The sequence below is a fragment of the Onychomys torridus genome, chromosome 5 (genome assembly GCF_903995425.1).
Source record: "Onychomys torridus chromosome 5, mOncTor1.1, whole genome shotgun sequence".
In the NCBI taxonomy this organism is placed as follows: Eukaryota; Metazoa; Chordata; class Mammalia; order Rodentia; family Cricetidae; genus Onychomys; species Onychomys torridus.
This window is the reverse complement of record NC_050447.1, coordinates 53,100,503-53,120,652: the sequence shown is the minus strand read 5'-3', so window position 1 is coordinate 53,120,652 and position 20,150 is coordinate 53,100,503. Positions and strand designations below refer to the sequence as shown.

The 20,150-nt window shown below is 39.7% G+C and overlaps 1 long non-coding RNA gene across 4 annotated transcripts in view; it reads right to left on the bottom strand.

Moving 5' to 3' along the window:
- The window catches only part of LOC118583888, a 112,577-nt gene that overhangs the window by 70,071 nt on the left and 22,356 nt on the right, over window positions 1-20,150 (bottom strand). For 2 of the 4 annotated variants that reach the window (XR_004944978.1, XR_004944981.1), the window contains one exon: window positions 11,093-11,197. The exons of the other annotated variants lie outside the window; for them this stretch is intronic. This is a non-coding gene — a long non-coding RNA (uncharacterized LOC118583888). Of the gene's footprint in view, window positions 1-11,092; window positions 11,198-20,150 lie in introns of those variants that run through there. 4 annotated transcript variants of the gene reach the window in all.

The window sequence follows — 20,150 nt, the reverse complement described above, 5'->3', positions numbered from 1 at the left end:
AATGAACAGCATGACATGATAGCCCTAAAGGATGCTGTAGTGGCATGCTTTCCTTAGTGGTAACCAGAAGCTCTGTAATTGGACCCAAGACTCCCTTACCAGGATGGAAATCATGACCTGGAAAGCCAGTCAGCCATCTAGAGCTATGCAACTGCCACTTCACTAAACTAGTATAATCCTTAATTACCTTCTGAATATGTGTCCTCATACCCACAAGTAGGTGTACTCTTCACCCTTTATCAATGGAACTTCTCTTTGCAACAGACAAAGTCCATTACATAAAATCACAAGCCAGGGTTAATAATTGCTTTAGAAAGCAATTTGTAACAGTTGATGTGTGATCTATCATCAGTCAGTTTATATAGAAACTTTTGGGGAATATAACTAAATGAAATTTAAGTCACCTATTTCTTCCATATTTATGGCTGTATTCTTCCCAGGTATATCCATTTCTTTGGAAAAATTTGCTGTTTCATGTTTTTGGAACTTTAATACTATCTAAGCATTAAATCTTCAATAATAATTTTTCACTTTATTAACATTTTTCTGGAGTTACTCTTATATAAATAGTATTAAAAAGTGTTTTTTTTAAACACATGACATCACCACAAACATGGAATGTTTCACATTCTATTGGAAAAGTGATTTTGCTTGTAGGGTGAACCATTTGGGGATCAATGATTTTATTTTATTCTTTAATGGGAAGCCTGTGCTGGTGAACCTTGCAGTTTTGTAGTTATTGAATGAACATCAATCGTGTTTTAAAGTGTAAGAGATCTGTGTTTCATTAAGTGTGTTGATCTGAGCTCTGTTCCCACTCATCAGATAAGTAAATTGAGGCTCAAGAAGAAAGAAAATCTTTTGCAATGAACCTTTCAGTTTACTGTTAAGCAAAACCAATCGATTGACTAACAAACAAAAATTCCTGCCTTCAATTCCCCCTTCATCATCTTCCTCTTCTCTTCCTCCTCCCCTTCTTTCTCCTCCATGCCATTAGTCTACTGTTAAATCTTTGGTGACTCAACCTTTTCTTTAACAAATTGTTTTAATTTTTAATTATGTCTCTATGTGTGTACCTGTGTCTGGATATGTGCACACGAATTCAGGTGCCTAGGGAGGCCAGAGGCATTAGGTTCCCTGGAGCTGGAGTTACAGGCAGTTGTGAGCCACCTGATATGGGCATTGGGAGTTGGGTGTGAGTCCTTTGCAAGAGCAGCAAACAATCTTAACTGCAAAGCTAGCTCCTCAGCCCCAGGTTTAAATTTTTATTTTCTTTATTGTCACTAAACGTTTTTCAATTTCTGCATTAAACACATGATTAACATCTTTGAGATGCTTGGGAAACAAAAATTAAAGGCCTTGTGAACTGTATGGGCATAGGCTGGCTTCATGGCTGATCTAAGAAACTTTACTCAGTGGAAACATTGAGACAAGGTCCTAGAGGCTGAAACTATATCACTACTAAAAGTGGGTACAATTAAAAAATATGCTGCATTTATGTTTTGGTATACTTCAACTTACTGAGAGTGAATACTCACAAATTACCATAAAGGCTGCTGCAGGCCATGCTACAGAGTGGTGCAAATCGAAGTGAACTTTACAGGCAATTCCACATAATTTGGTTTCCCTTACTGTTTGGTGGTGTGAGTTGCACTTGAACTCTCCCTTTAGGGAGAGAAGCATGGAGACATTTAATAGTATACTTAGTACAGAAATGAATCCAGAAGTAGAGTTGAAATGAAAACCTAGGGCATCTGAGGATCCATTTCTGATACCTATTTAGCCATAGAGAGGATGAACTGAGTCACCAGTGAAAATTCTGGGGGAGGGGGACCCTAAAATAATTTCTTCTGACTATGCTCCATCTTATCTTGCCACACTGTGGGTGACAGAGCCTGTCCTCATTATCTTATGCCCAACCATGAGCCCTTGTGTAGGAGAAGTGAGAAAAATGAAGTCTGTGGTGTGATTTTGATTGTCATGTGGGAAGAGGATGAAACGACTCCCTCCTTGGGGGCCAGGAATCTGAGTGTGCAGGCCTTTAGCGATGGATCCGGGGCACACAAGGCACTCTCTTCTCTGCCTGACAGCTGAGAGCCCACCTCCTACTTCCTTGGCCACAAACACACATATTTAATAAGACATCAGTGGAGCAGCAGAAGAGTGGATATGGATTTTAATTGCACAGTGCTTTCCTTAAACTCTGCTCTTTGCTGTTAAAACAAAATCAATACTTTTGGGTTCACAAGGTAGCTCTTTCCATAGACAGTCTCCAAATTTCACATTAAAGTCCTGAAGAAGATATTCCCCATATTGCCAGCTTGCATGGTAAAATAAGGCCCCCTTTCTCCTGGGATCCAAATTTTATTGATCCAAACATTTTGACCTACCAATGAGATGAAAGAATTGCCTCTGGAGGTACTCAATATGGTAATTAATAACTCTTTGCAGAAAAGGACACTGAATGCTTAACCATCCTCATGAGGGAGACCCTAGTTCTAGACTTTCAAAGAGGCATTGTCATTACATGGTGTTGCCACCAAAACAGAGGTTTTGAGAATTCTAGGGCAAGGCCAGAAGACTCAAGGTGCTAAAGTCAAGTGGCCCTAGATCTGAATGCAAGGTAGGGGGAATATAACAGTCATCCTTCCCTTATTCTCGCCGATGTCCATCTAGATTCATGTCTAAGTTATAATTCTGTTGTTAGACACTTCAATGAAGACATTCACTGCAAAGTGCACCATTGCATGCTGCTTTAGGAAAGGTCCTAGAACTTGTTCTGCCAGAAAGAGCTCTTTCTGCAGCTACTCAGGCTCCGTGTTGAGCTGATGTTCAGCTTTCCTGGGAGCCCTGTCTCTCATTCATCTTTTGGTCTCATCCAGGGCAAAATGAAGCCCACAGACACTGTCCACAAACTTAGAAACTATTTTAGTTCCTTCTTTTTATATGGTCATTCAGACTCTAATATGAATCTGTCAACATAAATAGTATAAGGAGAAGGAGAGTGTCCAGCATTACCCACTAGGAAAACCGACACAGTGACTTGTCACTCTGGAAATAAGACTACAGCACAAACATTTTTTTGTGGATAAAGGCCTGTACCCTATCCCAGTTTAAGTAAAGTAGAAGCATATCTAACATGAGGCAGGATTCCAAGAGCAGCATATAAAGCAAGCACACAATTATTTTGAAACAAACAAACAAAAAATGCCTATAGGTTGAGAGTATGTTTCTTTGTAGGTGTAACTTCAGATCATCACACATTTGTTCTGTTCTTGGGCACAAGCATGGCACAGAGATGATGTAGAATCATTCATAGCATTGTAATGCTCTCTCTTTCCTCTAAGGGAGCATATAGTTCAATCATATACATTAAATGTGTATACACTACTACTATACTGTAAGTGGAAATGTTATGAATATGGGAGGCTTGAAAATACTTTATCTCACAAGGGAAGGACAACATCCAACAGGCTGTGCAGTGAAAAATCATACTTCTAAAAATAATTTTATATCAATACAAGAAAAAATGCATGTTCTCAATAAGCTTCCATTGTGAAATGAAGTCATAAAATCTTTAAAAGGAGTGGGAGCAGAGACTGACAAAGTTTTAGAGACACTTAATGAATTTTTTTTTTAAATACTTACTGTCTTGGTAACTGTTTTGATTCCTGTGGCTCTGGCTACCATATGTACCCTCATAGCTTTGCATATCTGTCCACAGCCCAGGGTTTGAGATTTATGTATCAGTCACCTACCCAATATATTAATTTAGATACAATAGATATCTTAGGCAAACATGTCTACCTACATCATAATCAGTTCTTTCAGAATGCCCACAATTGTCGATGGTGTCACAGCATCCTAGTTCAGGTCCTGGTGTCTTTCCTGGACCACTGACAGCCTTCTCTAGCTTCTCTCTCTCTCTCTCTCTCTCTCTCTCTCTCTCTCTCTCTCTTCTCTCTTTCTCTCTCTCTTTTTAAAGATTTATTTATTTATTATGTATACAGCATGTGTGACTGCAGGACAGAAGAGAGCACCAGATCTCATTACAGATGGTTGTGAGCCACCATGTGGTTGCTGGGAATTGAACTCAGGACCTCTGGAAGAGCAGCCAGTGCTCTTAACCTCTGAGCCATCTCTCCAGCACCCCTCTAGCTTATCTCTTATCTCTTATACTTCTGTCTCATGAACTCTTCTTCCCCCTGTGGTTAGAGATATCTTTTAAGGATCTAAAACAATAATCTCGTGTATTCCAAAAATTTCAGATGATTTTGCACTGTGTCTAGAATATACTCCCAATTTTTCTAATGATTTTCAAGATGCTCACCTCTTCAGCTACATTTTATGACTTCAGGCTCTTTTGAAAGTCCCAAATTCACTTCACTGTCCAATATTTCCTAGAACCACACTAAGTTCTTAGCCTCACAGCATCATTTTAATCTGCTATTCCCTCTAGCCTGTAGCCACTTTCTACAGTTTTAATTCAGCTGGCTCCACGCCTAAAATGCTATGCATACAGAAGAGGGAGAATGTAATTAGAAGAGCTAACCAAGTCTCACTTCACACTTCAGCTCTTTACACTGTGGAGGAAACCCACACTGGGAAGAAGAGAAAAGTTGTTTAAGTAAAGTTTTTGATCTACAGGCATCTCAACAAAGCAAACACTATAGATTTTGGCCTAATTTTATTAAAAGAGAAAGCTAGGCAATCCACCATAGAATAGTTTAAGATAAAGGTTGAGGAGAAATTAGAAAAAGACAGAAGCATTTCACATGTATAATGCCTCCAGCTGATGCTTCTCAACCAATCAGATTCTGTGATCAGGGAGGGTGACTGGTCACACATTACACCCTTAATCCTGTCAACAAACACTTACCCCTCTAAAGACAGTTGTTTCCTCTAAGTCTCTTCCCTTGCTCCTTTCCTCGTCCCTCCCTCCCTCCCTCTCACCCTTCCTCCCTTTCTTTTGTGAGTGGCACACGTTTGTGTATATAAGTGTGCTCACCCATATGTGTGTATGTGGAATGTAGAAGTCAGCAATGAGTGTGTTTCTCTATTACATTCTTCCTTCTTTATTTATTTTGAGAAAAGATCCTTCTCTCTCTCTCTCTCTCTCTCTCTCTCTCTCTCTCTCTCTCTGTCTGTCTCAGCTTGGATCGCACAGCTTTAGTTAGACTGGCTGGCCACAAAGGCCCCCAAGATCCATCTGTCTCTACCTGCCCCACTATTGGGGTTACAGGTGCACACACTACACTCAGACATTATGTGAGTGCCAAGGATCCAAATTCAGGGCTTCATGCTCACATGCTTCCTGCTTACACAACAAGCACTCTACCTATTTACTCATCTCTCCAGATCCTTCTCTTAAGTTTTTGATGTAATGTTTCTGAGATATATTACAAGAGTATTATGTACTTTAATCAAGAACTATTATGTATGGGATGATAAGATCATTTTCAAAATGAGAATAGTCAGGAACTAGAAATAGTCATGCCTACACTAAAATAAAACAAAATAAAATATGTTACAACTGGTGAAAAGTTGCAGTCTGAACAACTCAGGATGGAAATATTCTTTGAAAGGAACTGTGTAAATAGTATCAAATGTAGGGGTTGGGATTTAGCTCAGTGGTACAGCATTTGCCTAGCAAGCACAAGGTCCTGGGGTCGATCCTCAGCTCAAAAAAGAAAAATCAAATCTAGCAAGTCACAGAGTGATGTATAATATTTTTGAATATGAGTTGGAAATGCAATAGCGTAAGTCAAAAGAGTTCCTACCATGAAAGCATCATAATTCATTCATACTAATCCAGCTCAATTAGTAGCAACTAAGAAACAGAACAATTGAAGAGAGAATAAGTAAAACATAACAAAGTTCTTCTCGGAAATATTTCTGGACTCAAATGTATTGAGAATTAGATGTGTCTAGTTTAAAATGCGTAACTGATATTCCTTAAGATTCAACAAAATAAAATTATGACTTGTAAATCTCTATAGCGAAGAAAATGAGAACCTCAGTGTTAATGTGTCTGTCAAAATGCTCTGTGAGTTGGAAACAATGTAGCACTTTTATTTTATACAAAAGTTGTTTAACATGTAACAACAACTAATTAAAAAAAGAGGTCACGAATCTGAAAGAGCAAGGACAGTATATGAGGGGGAGGAGAGGAAGAATTGGTGCAACTATATTACAATCTCAAAAATAGAAGCAATTTTTAAAAGCCAAAAGCTGGTTTTAAGTATGGAAAAATATTCTTAAAACATAACAATGGTGGGCCAGCCAGAGACTAAGGTTCTTAGTTTGATTCCCAGGAAGTACATGAGAAAGAGAAAGCACACACACACACACACACACACACACACACACACACACACACACACACACACACAATAATTTAAGCAAAAATAGTGTTTAGTTACTAAGATAGATTGACTCCTTAGTAAACCAAATGTTTTTTAAAAGTAGCAGTAGTGGTCAAATCACCATTTCTGCTCTTTTTCTAAGTTTTTTGGAAAAGCTTAGACACACATAAGCATGATAATATTCATAGGATAAACTAATGTGTATTTATTTACTTTTTACTTTAAAATACACGAATATGCCTTTCTATGCTCATAAATCATTTAGAAAATATATAGTGTATATATCAGGACACAAATTTCAATAATTTTCAAGTACTAGATTATATCTGTAAAATATCAAATTAAATTTCCATAATATTAAAGCATACGTCTTCACATTTTGAAATCTCAATCTCATTAATTTTTTCACCATGTGAGATTAGAACACACAGAATTTAATATACCCAAATATCAGTTTTCTATTTTTTCCTTAGTAATAGAATCTCCAAATTTTTAACTGATGAACTAGAATAGTCTTTTTTGTCCCAATTTCCCATGCAGCTAGGTCTAGTCATGTGATTGCAGTGAAGCCAGTGAGATTCAAGTTAAAGTACGGAGAACAACATCTGGTAGGTTTTCTGTGGGAGGTGTGCACGGTCTTTTACCTTTTCTCTCTTCCCCCGGGTGCAACAGTGGGGTACAGTGCAGCCAGTCTTGTGCTCTGAGGCCTCAGAGAAGTTGACTGAGCAAGAACTTGAGGGAAGGGACCCTCAGTTTTACTGTGGAGAGTGATCAAAGCTCGAGGCCACTCTGGATTTCACAGAGGTCTATGTGGCTAATGAAAAGCAGAAGGCAGAAGCACAGGCCTCCTCCAAGGAACTTTCTAGGGAGTCAAAGGGCATTTGAGGATGGCTTCTGTTGGGAGTCCTGGCTGAGAATAGAGGAAGACAGGATAACAGGGAATCTTTCTAAGCCTGGGTGTAGGAAAGGATTACCTGTGGAGGGAAAGCAACATTTAACAAACTCCCGGTCCAAAAATTAAGACAGACTGGAAGATTCTAGCCAATGAAGAAGAGATAATCTCCTATGGAAAAAGCAAATGGATAGGGATAATGACAAATTTACAAGTTTGGGGTAGGAAAAATAAAGGCTGTATTTCCCCCTGAAACTTAAGAATATCAAGTCTTAATAACGAGGGAAGGAGGCAAGGCTGATCTTTAAAAACCAGGGAAATAAACAGCAGAGTGAAAGCATATTACCAAGCATCCCCAATATTGCCTGAAGCAGGCTCCAAGAATCTGTCACTAGAAAGTGGGCCATACCAGATGACTGACTTCAGCAGTGCTTGGCAGCTTGGAAAGTAAAGTCCATTGGAGTGAATCATTAGGTTGTAGTAGAATAGACTGTCTGCAAGGCTACAGAGAAGACCAAAGCTTTGGTGGAAATGAGTGTGTTGGTGATAGTCATTGAGATAATAAACCCTGTGGTCAAGACAAATTAGGAAATTGAGGCAAAGGGCTTGAAGCCTGATTGAACAGAAGGTTTGCCAGAAAGAATGTGCTGGATTGATCATGTCGAGTGTGGGAAGAGCCAGTGTGCAGATCATGTGGTAGAGTAGGTGCCTGGCCATCTGCAGGGAGCAGTGTAAATGCAGGAGGTCATAGGTGGAGTAGGTACCCAAGATGAACTTAAAGCAAAGGAGAGAAGACCGGAAATGGGAAGAACACCAAAGGCCTGTGGGGGTGATGTATGGAATGCTTCTTCCCAGGGAAAGCTGGAGTCACTCAAGCCTCTGGAAGGGAGCTGATACAGCTCCCAGCCTTGTTCCAGAGCCCATGGTTGGAAACAGTCTCAATACAGAGACTGGAAGTGACTGAGTAAACCAACCAGCTGAAGCACTTCTTGCTAGTATTTCAGCACTTTTGTGAATATAGAACCCACACAATGCACACTATTATGTCGATTTAAAGTGATTTTCAACATCATTTTTATTACTGTGAATGATATACGCTGAGTTCTTATTGTTCTAAACATGATGACATTTTCATTGTTAGGGCAGACCCTTCCAAGGCCTATGTGCTATTGATTTCTTACTTTTTTCTTGTTCCAGTAGAGGGCACCCAAAGCTCAAATAAGTGTGCACAATCATTTTTCAAGTGATTGTTTTATGTAATTAAACCATATAGTACATTACAAAGGAGAAATTCTGGCCTAATAAGACTTAATTACTAGTCACGCATGCACATTTACAGGATGAGAAATGAGTGTATACATAATTGAATGGAGACTGTTTTCCCCAACATATTTTCACACTCACTCAGCATGCACTGGAAGCAGAAAGAAATAGGGTAGACTTTTCAAGTGCCAACCTTGTAAAAGACCCCGAATCGAATCCCAAGTTCTGTTTCAGTTTCATTTAGACTTCTCTAAGAATGCTTTCAACAAAACTAAGAATAATCTTGCAACGACTAGACACATCTTCAGAGGAACTAATCAGAAAACTCCCCAAAAGGAGAAGCGTGCACCGAGGAAGGCTCCCCCATGGCAGACACACTTCTAGTGAATGAGCTCCCTGGTACCATGGACGAAGCCACAGTGGGCAGTACCCAGGAAGTTCTTAAGAGCATTCCCAGAAGACTGTGTGCGTTAGAGGTCTGGGAAAGTGCAAATATTGCCACTACTGGAGGAGAGACTACCCCCAAGCATAGGATTTAGCCATTGCCTCCTCTGAAGTGGCTCTATGCTGTCTTCCTCTAGTCATATTGTAGACAGACTTTTCCACGGTCAGCTTATTCATGTCACTGGGACAGAGGTCTGAGCAACTATGCAAAGGGAACTTTTCAAAATTGCATTCCTAATAATAGGACATCGTAGAAGACCCTGAGCATGTCCAAACATCAATAATGAAAATTAATCAACCTTTGTGTTGTACAATAAATATGGAATTGAAGTAATTGTTGAGCATGTCCAGCCTTGCTGGGTACTGTTGGAATACTAGCAATACCTATCTGCTGTTTGTTCCTTTGCTCAGATCTCTGACATTAGTGTGATTTATACTTGTAGGTGGTAAACTACAAGACTGAATCTAGTTTCTAACTTCTGGCTAAATCTTTCCTCTTACCTAGTTATGGAAGCTAAGTGTCTTATTTAAAATGAGAAGGACAGTCATAAGAAAAGCAGTCGAATGTAAGTGGATACCAGTGGGAAAAAAAGCAAAAAGAGCACAATACAACAAACAAACAAGCAAACAAACAAAACCCCAACCAGTTCCACGTGAGACTCATAGCATGAAATAAGATACAGTAGCCAGTCTAGGGACCTGGACTCTATTTGCAAGGCCTGTTTGATTGTTGGTTTGTCTTGATTTATCAGAGCTTTGCTGCTCTCCAAAATGAAAAAATCTGAGACCTTGTAGCTATGGAGAGTTAGTGACCAGACATTTTGGATTCCTTCTGCTCTCCACAGCCAGTTTCTTCAGAAACTCGTGGTGGTTCACGAGCCCCTGTAAATCCAACTCCAGGGGACCCGAACCCCTTCTCTGGCCTCTGAGGGCACCCGCACTAATGTGTGTGCACCCCTCCTCCCAAACAGACACATAACTTCAACTCAAATCTTTAACCAAAAAGACCTGGCTAGAGAGGATGACTAAGACTTAGCCAGAAGACTAAGTGTCGGGCGATCTCAGAGTTCAGTCATAACTCAGGGGTGTCAGCTGCCTTGTCATATTCTTCCCTATGTCTGCCTTTAAGGTCACATGATAGCTCTGAGTTCCACAGTCTCATGCAGTAACATTCAGAGACATAAAATTGTCTGTTTTTGTTTTCTTAAGGGTTCTATACATTCCAGATTTCACCTTCTTGGCAAAAACTCTATGATGTGTCAAAACCTGTAAGTCACTGCTCTTGGAAATATCATCAATCAGCCTGGATTGATCAAATCTTTGAGGGAGGCAGGAGAAAGCCCTATTCTACCACAGAATGACAGGTGACCATGAACAAAATAATGTTTTAGTAGGCAGTGTGGTTGTTGAGTATTTATTCCCTCCATTCATTTTGTATGTAAACATGTGTAAGAGCTGTTGCTCATATGAAAACAATAAACATTTCTAACTAACTGGCTGACTAAATAAATAAACTGAACTAAAGGAACTAACTAACTAACTAACTAATACAAACACAGTCCATTAGATGACACTGCCCTCTACATTGTGGTCTGAAAATCATCCTCTTTGGAATAAGTTCTCAGCTTGGTCAAAGTCTGATATGACACACAAGACTGACATATTAAATTCCAAACCTAAAGCTATTTTAATTGGACTCTGATCCCTGTAAGTGGTGGAATTTCAGGGTACAGATGTTGTCAAAGGCTGTAGCATCATTCTTGGTGCTTTACTAAGTGGCGGTGGTGGGAGGGCAGCAGACTGCAGCATTATCTCTCAAGTTCACTCTGATTACATTGTAAATGCCATAGACTCAGGTTTTCTTGTCCAATGTGGATTGGTTTTAAAGGCCCGTGAACACCATGAGACCATTTGACAAATGAGACTTCATCCAACACAGAAAAAGTAGGGTGGTTTCATGACCACACAGCCGTGTACTCTTGATGCTAAGTCTGTCTTCGATGAAACTTATGCTGTGATGGCACAGGACGTGGGCTGCATTTCAACTGGCTTCTTTTCTCTTGGCAGTCGCAGTCTTTTGAGAAACATACTGGAAACAACTTGTCATAAATTAAAGAAAGCTGGTCAAATACCAGAAGGTGAACCAGGATGTTCTCAACAGTTAGAGGAGCAGGGAAGAGGCGGATGTCAGCTGGGAAATGGATCCAAAAATTCAAAGCCAGGACAGCAGGAGCTAGAGAAGGCACACCATGATCAAGGGGATAAATACAGAAAAGGGAGGTGAGGTGCTGAGGGCTGGCTAGGTCAGCCAGCCTGCCTCATCATCAGCAAGAGAAGAAAAATGTTCTCTAGGGCTGAGATGGCTTGGCCGTTAAAGTCACAGGCTGCCCTCCCAGAGGACCTGAACTGGATTCCCAGCACCCACATGGTAGCGCACAACTGCCTGTAGCTCGGGTTCTGGGGGATCTGACACCCTCTTCTGGCCTCCACAGGCACCAGGCATGCAAGTGGTGCACAGACCTACACACAGGTCAAATACCTATAGACATATAATAATAAAAGAAAGCAACTGAAAAGGCCAGTTTGTTGTTGGCATCCTCCAGTTACTGGAGTTTTGAGAATGGCGCTGGTGAAAACGAGATTGGATTTTTTTTCTAAGATTTCATGTTGAGAGTGGTTGCTGGGCCTCAGACCTACCTTTTCTCCGAGTAAGATGGGTTCTGTATTCTCTCTGTCTCTTTCTCCTATGTTAACTGCTGGGTCACACCCTTATTTAAGTTTTTGACGTAATGCTTCTGAGGTATCTTACAAGAATATTATATACCTTAATCGAGATTCATTATGTGAGGGGCAATAAAATGGTTTTCAGAATGAGAACAGTTGGAAACTGGAAAGACTCAGGCCTAGACGAAAACAACACCATCTCTCAAGCCCCCTATTCTGTTTTTGTTTTCCCATTTTTTTTTTTTTTGCTTTATTATTATTTTTTTCTTTTTTGAGACAAGTTTTCACTGTGTATTTCACTGTAGACCAGACAGGCCTAGAACTCACAGAAATCCACCTGCTTCTGCTTCTCTTGTTTTGGGACCACCATGCCTGGCATTTTAGTCTCTTATTGCTCCTGATTCATTATAGATTTGGGGATCGTTGGTAAATTGCAATTCTTAAGAAACGGTGTGAAATTAAATTCATTGTCGTTCTCTGTATCAAGTGGAGTATCTCAAGAATGCAACCCCAGGACACGGACACTGTGTCTCTATGGGGTTCCTAGGACAATAAAGCCCACAGACAAACAGTGGAGCAACTGAGCTGTGGTGTCTTACATGTGCCAGTCCTGGAAAGCCAGATGGGTCTTCAAGGAAAGCATCTATTGGGATAACTTTTGGCTCAAGTCACAGAATGCTTGACTGAGAGTCAGGTAGGAACTTGCATTTCTGAGTAGACAGTGTATTCAGAGGCACATGTACAAGAAATGCCCTTTTGTTTTTCTTCTTTGATATTTTTAACATGATGGTGTGTTGTCTCAAGGCCAAAAGATGGCTGCTACAGCTCTAACCATGACATCTCTGTTCAAGGCAAAGGAAAGAAATGTCTGGCACTGTTTATGTTTCTGTCAGTAATGGGCAAGCTTTAGCAACCAGAACTGAATCAACATTGCTTGCTACAAAGAAAGCTGGAGGGGACATGTATGTTATTTTTCCAATCTTTAGGGAGGAGGTAGCTGGGAGAATGAGGTAGGAATAAACTTGCCTAAAAATGATTGCCACACCTTGCTAAAATACAGGCCCGGCACAGGGAAGCTATTAAAATCCAAAGGTGAGATCTTGTTTGTTTAACTTGGGCACTTTTACTGGGTTTTCTTATTTAAATGAAACTGCACGGCGTGCCACAGCAGCCTCTGGAAAATGTGGTGCAGCCTAGAGCCTCAGAGAGTGACTCCAGTTCTTACATTGGGCAGTGTACAGGCATGTTAAAGACAGTCTTCAAGAGTGAGTGCACTTACTTACTTCTCTGCACGTGTTTCTCTGCTTATACCTACATTTTCATAAAATAATTCCATATAAACCATTACAGGTGACACAAATTAAAATTAGAGCACAGGGTGTCAACACAGCAAGAAGCAGGCTGGACACAGGGGCCTGGTAGGGATGGATTCCTCCTTGAGGTGACTAAGTACTGCAAGTGAACACCCATTTCTCCTTCATATTGTTGTTAGTCAAAAGACAGGTCTCAGCACTCACACCCACCAGGAGAAAACCAGAAGTGTGGGGAAGGAAACAGTCTCCTTAAGCCATTTGGTTTATTTCCTTACCTACCTCTTTCCCTTTCTTTTGCCTCAAGGTTTTTCTGAAGGAGATTTTGTTCTGTTCCTTCAGCTGTAATAGGAATATGCTTTTCCTGGGCCTGGAGCAGAGCACAGGGCCTAGCAGGCATCAATCCACAGAACAATTGGTGACAGATCTTTACAGCTGCCTGGTTACTAGGAGCCTCACTTTCTACATGATGCTTCTGCAGCTAAGGGACATACACGTATTTACTATTATTATCATTAATTACTATTCACTTAATTAACAGTTTTGTGTTGCTTTCTTGGACTAAAGGAAAAGGAAACACACATTTATTGAGAATATATAAGATATCAGACATTGGCCCTGTGTCAGCCAGTGGTATTTGAGCTAGCTTGGATGGGAAAGAGGAGCATATTGGGTTGAACTATGTGCCCAGGGCTGGAGGGAATCAATGGTAGGGATGGGATCAGAGCTTGCATCTGAAAACTGAAGGAATTTGACACAATTGTAAAATGGAGGTTAAACAATTTTGATTCCTTCTGCTTCCCAGCCAGTTTCTCTGAAAACAAAACAAAACAAAACAAAAAACACTAGGAAGACTCCAAGGTATGAGTTCCAAAGCTTGTTCATGACATATTACTGTTTTACTAATAACTGTGTAACCATGCTTCCCCTGAGGTTTCTCAAAGCCTAGAATACTCACCTGTAGAGTGGGACAGTGACTATGGTCCCAATAGCTTCATGGTGATAATGATATTGGCATGAAGGAATTATGCCACGGTCAAACTATTTACTTTTTGTTGTGAAGTGCTTTTGAAAAAACAATATATAAGCTTTAATTATATTCAACACATTACTTTTTATTATTGTGATCTCAAGACATAAAAGAATTCTTCTCCTTTGGATTTCATCCATGGAATCACTTTTGAAGAAAAGTCTGGCTGTCCTGGAGGAAAGGGTAGATAAATGCTTCTTGACTTAGAAATCTTGCAAAGCTGAGTGTGGACTCCATAACACTCCTATCTTTAGAGTGATAAGTATAGTGGATAAAGAAGCAGCTGCTAACATCTGCCTTCTTGTGAGACCTGGGGAGGCTACTTTTAATGAAAGCTGTGTTCCAAGCCTCCACCATGGGACTAGATACAGATCATGATAAATTTGTGGAATTTTAATGTTGAGCAGCCACTTGCAGTTCCTTTAGACAACTGGAGTGGCTTTTATCCTAGCAGATATCTCCTGTCTGGTATTGAGATGAGGTAGCTGTGTGTGTCAGAGGTAAATGGTTTTCAAGTCAGACTTCTCCTGAGGCCAAGTCTATAGAAGGACTTAGGGTAGAGAAGGAAGCAAAGGAATTGTGTGATACAATAGGTCTCAACTGACAATGTTTAGTCCCTCTGGAAGGAAGAGAAGATTTGCTCACATGCAACTCATACACTCACATCTGTCTCTAGGGCTCATGGGCTCTTCTGCATTACACAGACCCTCTACTCACAGCCATCTCTGGGGGCTCATGGGTTTGACTATATCACACAGATCTATGACTCAGGCACTCACATCTGTCCATGGGAGCTCATGGGCTCAACTGTATTACACAGACCAGCGACTCACAGGCTTACATTTGTCTCTAGGATCATGACACTTAGCTGGCATTTCAGTTCTTCAGGAAGAGGACAATTGTGACAGTCATCTAGCTCTTACACGGGTCTCAGTTTTATCCTTTAGTCATTCATGGGAGTGCTAGCTGTCACTCATCTATCCAGGTTGTATTTATTTGCCACTCTACACAACTTGGCCTTCTGTCTCATATAATTTCGAAGTCTTAAAAGTAAATGAGTAAGTAGAGATCTTCCTTCCTTTCTCCCCCACCTCCCATTCTCTTTCTTTCCTTTCTTCTTGTGCAGTTGTGAACTAAACTCGGCTTAAATATAAAATCTATAAACAAACACATTCTTGGCTGTGACTGCATGGGAATACAAAAATTGAAGCAAGGTTCTCCAGGTATGATATCCTAACCGCCAAATAGTATAGGGTAACGTACCTGCACAAGAGCAAGAGTACTAGACTAAGTTTCAAAAGGGGAATGAAAACATCCAACTAAGACAGTAGGAAAACATCTTTGGACTGTTTAAACAATTAAGCAATGGAATAAATTACTTAGGGGTACATTTGTGGCTCCTTAAATCAAGGTGTTCAGGGGAAAGAAAAGTGAGATGGAACATATCCTCTGGTTAAGCAGCATTTATTGAGGGTGAACAGGGTATGAGGGAGCTCCAAAAGGCTTAGACAGACCATTCCCATGGAATGATGCAGGAACACCAGTGTTTGGCAGCACCATGACTCTAGAAGACCCTGATGGGCTCTCGGCTTTGGCAACTCCAAGGCATGTTTCCAAACATGGAGATGCTTTATGCTCAGAAAATTGACTCAGGCTCATGAATACAGCAATATTATTGCTGGGGCAATCATTCATGGTAATTAATAACATATTAAATTGACACCTTTAATGTATTGCTTTACTTGTTACCATTTTAGCTAATTATAAATCAGACCCACATCCCATCTCATGGGTGTTTGATGCAGAATAAGGTGATGAGAATGGGCAGGTAGACACATTTTTGTTTTCTCATTTTGATTAGAAAAATTATGGTCAACAGAGAATAGTTATGAGTAGTAGAATGAGCTGGAAAGGTTGTATGGGAGACAGAGAAGATGGTAGGAAAGGCCAAATAAGCCCTTCTTATCTGAATCTCACTGTCTATTGGGTTGTGAAAATGCTCCATATCCATCTCTTATACATATTTTTCTTAGAACTGCTCCAAGGACAGAAACTAGAGATATATTTTAATTGCCTTATTCTTTCATGGTTAAGCCATCTTCCTGATGTCCTTTTTTGGTTATTTTCAACCACTAGTGGAAAGCAGAAGTTCTCTGAGAAGCTGCTTCTGTATTAAAGGTCCCACAGGCTCCTTGGTCTTGGCTGACTACAACATCCCAATTTGGAGAGGTGGAATCCTACAGGTCAAGAGTCAAATTATCTTGAGCTGTCTCAACCCTAGTATAGTTACTTGCAACCTGTGTCCGACTTACCACCCCCATGACTATTAAGTCACCCTGTCACAATGCACTGCAAAGTTTACATTGTCAGCCTGGATGGATTATTATCTTTGCTGTGAGGTAATGTCTGAGACTATAAGAAAAATCTCCCTGCTTTGCTGTAGTACTGCCACATGCCCCTGGCAATATATTTAATAAATATTAACTTGTGATATTTTTTTCCATGTGGCTATAAAAGGTCATGAGACCTCTTGCATGATAGCATAGACCAATCAGGGACACTTGTATATGTGTTTCTGGATAGTCACTCAAACTTAGCTAACAACGGACCATTTTCTTTTTCTTAAAGCAGAGTTGTTATTTTTTAGCCCTATCCAACAGATAATTAAATCAAGCATTTGTTGAAAATTTTCATTAACTGATGTGCTGGCTCCTACTTGGCCAACCCATACTCAACCAACAAAATAAAACAGCATCTTTCATCTGACAGGGAAGGAAAACATTTTGTGTTAATTTTATTAACAATTACTGAAACATATTTAGCACTTTTCAATCTATACATTCTGATATTTCTTTTAGCTTAAGAAAGTTTTCTTGTAATTGGATACACTTCCTGTTTAATTTTTAGTGTGGTATTCAACTTTTTGAACCCACAATGCAAGAAATATACATTATGCTATTTCTTCTTTCATACTTTCCCCCATTTTCCCATTGTGCATCTCTGGGTATGTTTCTTTCCTGAAAAGGTGATGATAATGCTGCTATTGCAAGTTTGTTTATCAGTTTCCTTTTATGGATGTCAGCCATGTTCTATGACATGTGAAAGTTAGCAAAACGTATAAATTATACACTGTGTTATGTGTATAAATTTATGTGTTGGGATTAAGAGTTTGACCATGAAGGTTAGTGATGAGTGTTTTTAAGACAAAATTTCTAAGGTCAACAAAATATACACTGTTACTTAAATTCTAACAGAACTGTGTTGAGATTTATGCCCTTTATGTACAGAGAAACAATGGATTAATCAGTTCAATGGCATCTTGGGGCCTCCTCAATACATGTGGGGCCAGGATCTACATTATATCTCTTCATTCCTGGTTCAGGAAGCTATGGTTATGATGGAAATTGCCTTTTTCTGTTCTGATTTAACATAAGGAAGCTTCTATAATAAAAATGGGAGAAAAAAAGAAAATAACTTAGAGAGTTGGCTTTGTTGAGATAAATGCCTCTTTATGTCTCAGGATCAGGATAGTGCCTACATTTTATCAGAAGCCCCCCTTAGATCCTCTTAACTACCTTGTGGGCCATAACAAAAGAAAGCTTTCATTAGCATTTGATTCTGATATTTTGGGTTCTTATGATAATAGCTGACAGTCTTATAGGCACAAAGATTAAGATTCAGAGAAGTAAATCAATCCAGATGGTAAATTTCCTACCATCCAGACATAGAGGAGAGAAAGCAGACCAGGCCTTCAGCAAAAAAAAAAAAAAAAACACCCACTCCACTCACAGGACATGTGCCAGCTGTGTAACAGGCACAGTCCACCCCAAATCAGGAGACACTGTAACAGCACCGGGCCTGAGGAAAACCAGAGGTGTAGCAGCTGAACAAGCAGTTCGATGGTGTGGAAACAAAAATTTCTCATGGTCAGGAACAGGACTTATTCTCTCCCCTCTAAAATGTTTTAGAACAAATGAAGCCCAAAGATGGAAGGGGACTTTGGGCTCATATTTTCAGTTTGTAAGAACATTTGTATTATTCTCTAGTTTAAAAAAAAAAAAAGTAGAGGAGATGGATGACAGAATTAAAGTCCCAGGTAAAGATACAGAAAATGTGAGAGAAAAAGAACATCAGAGACATTAATCCAGAGGATTCAATAACTAATTAGTTTAACAGTTGTGATCTATGGTGAACAATGCACCTCCATATGGTAAAGTTTATTGTTTCTCATTTATTTTAATAAAATTAATCACTAATGTATGCCAAGGTTTTCATTATGGCAGAACATGGGCAAAGCCACAGGACCTTGTTCTTCTATCTATTACATTTTTGTGGAGCAGAGAGCCTATATCATAGAAATAATGAGCAGGGGAATGGGCACAGCACTCTTCTTAATTGCACTTAGTAGGGAAGAGAAAACAGTCAAAGTCACAGTGGGGTGGATGCTAATGGGGACTGAAGTTCAAAAGTAGGGACTCAAGAAGTTGACGTATTACATTAAAGTAGTCTAAAGGGAACTACTGGGTAGTGACAAATGGGTGTTTATAGGGATGAGTTAGAAATCAATATCTACTGAACCCATAAAGTAGGGATAGTGTCTCAAAAAGAGTTTGAATGTAGACTAAGAAGAGAAGAAAGAAGATCCTAGCAGACAGGGAAAGGGAGCTCCCAAAGACACCAGGGGCCAGAGTATCAAGACAGCCAGGACACAAAGGCAGTTTTGGGAGGAGGACAAAGAGAGGAAACACATTCACTGAACTTCTTTTACGTGGCAGACTCCTGCTACTATTTGTGAGAACAGTTTTAATGGCTTTCCAGTGACAAGGCAACTTGCTGTTGAAAATTGAACAAGGAGTCAATTCAAAGTCTTCATCTACCTCCTGTGTAAAATGGATCCGAGACATCTATGTAAGGTTGCTGGTGTAGGATTAAAAGACCGAGTACATGCATTCTAGTCTCCATATTATCTTTTCCCCTGTATGAATAGTAGACAATCAAGACTTGCCTCAAGTACTTCTTCATGGCACAGTCTTCCAAAATCTGAAAAAGGCAGGGATGGTCATTTGACATAGGGAACAGAGGATGATGGATTGGATAGGATTAAGAGAGGTGCAGGATAGGGGTAGGAAGCCAGAACTCACCTCCCAGAAAAGACTAGCAACAGACTAGACAATGCCCAGAGACAGCAGCTAGGCCATAGTCCCTGTGGGCCTGTGCCACTAGAGACATTGGAGTCTTAGCACCAGCCAGCGGGCATGTTGGGGACCTTTAGAAGACAGGTTTTCTTTTGGCCAATACTCAGAATTCTTTGGGCTGATGAAAGGAAAAAGTATAACTAAAATTTAACTTTTTGCTCACTTGTGTGTGTTTGAGATTTTTTTTTTAATTAAAAAAAAAAAAGGCCATGTGTCTTGCTTGTAAGTGTGGATTTTGAAAAATCAGATCATTACCATCTACCAAGCAATACTCAAAATTTTTCTCCCTGTTGCTTAATTTTGCTCATTATTTGTATATGTATCTATTATAGTTACTAGAATTTAAAAAATAAAAAGTCACAGTTATAAATAAGGAACAATATAGTTGTGATCTTTGTAGAGCAACCCAGAAGATATCTTGGTTCATCATGCTCCTCATCCCATCAAGACTGAAGAAACTCAACAAGCCCCCTTCACTCTCAACTCCTAACCCAGGATTTAGGTGGAAGGGAACAGTTGAAGATTTTACACAGAGTGAAATTCATGTACTGGATTAAGAAAGATTGAGTTCTAAAGTCACTAACCCTAATCACCTGTGTATGTATATTAAAATTTGTTCTTATTGTCATGCCTTGCTTTTTTTGACATGCTATCATTGTAGGAATTGGTGTAGCAATCAAACTTGAATGTATCATGCTAATGAAGCTCTTCTAAATTTAATTTTCATTTTTAGTATTCTTTTAATATCTATTAGTATATACAAAATAGCATGCTGTGTGTGTGTGTGTGTGTGTGTGTGTGTGTATACAGACATACACACATATATTTCAGTGTGAAATTATAAGGCAAACTAATGTTTGCTTGTCAGTCTTTAACACCATCCCAATTCAAGGCCTTTTTAGAGTCTATTTTTCCAAGGATTCCTTC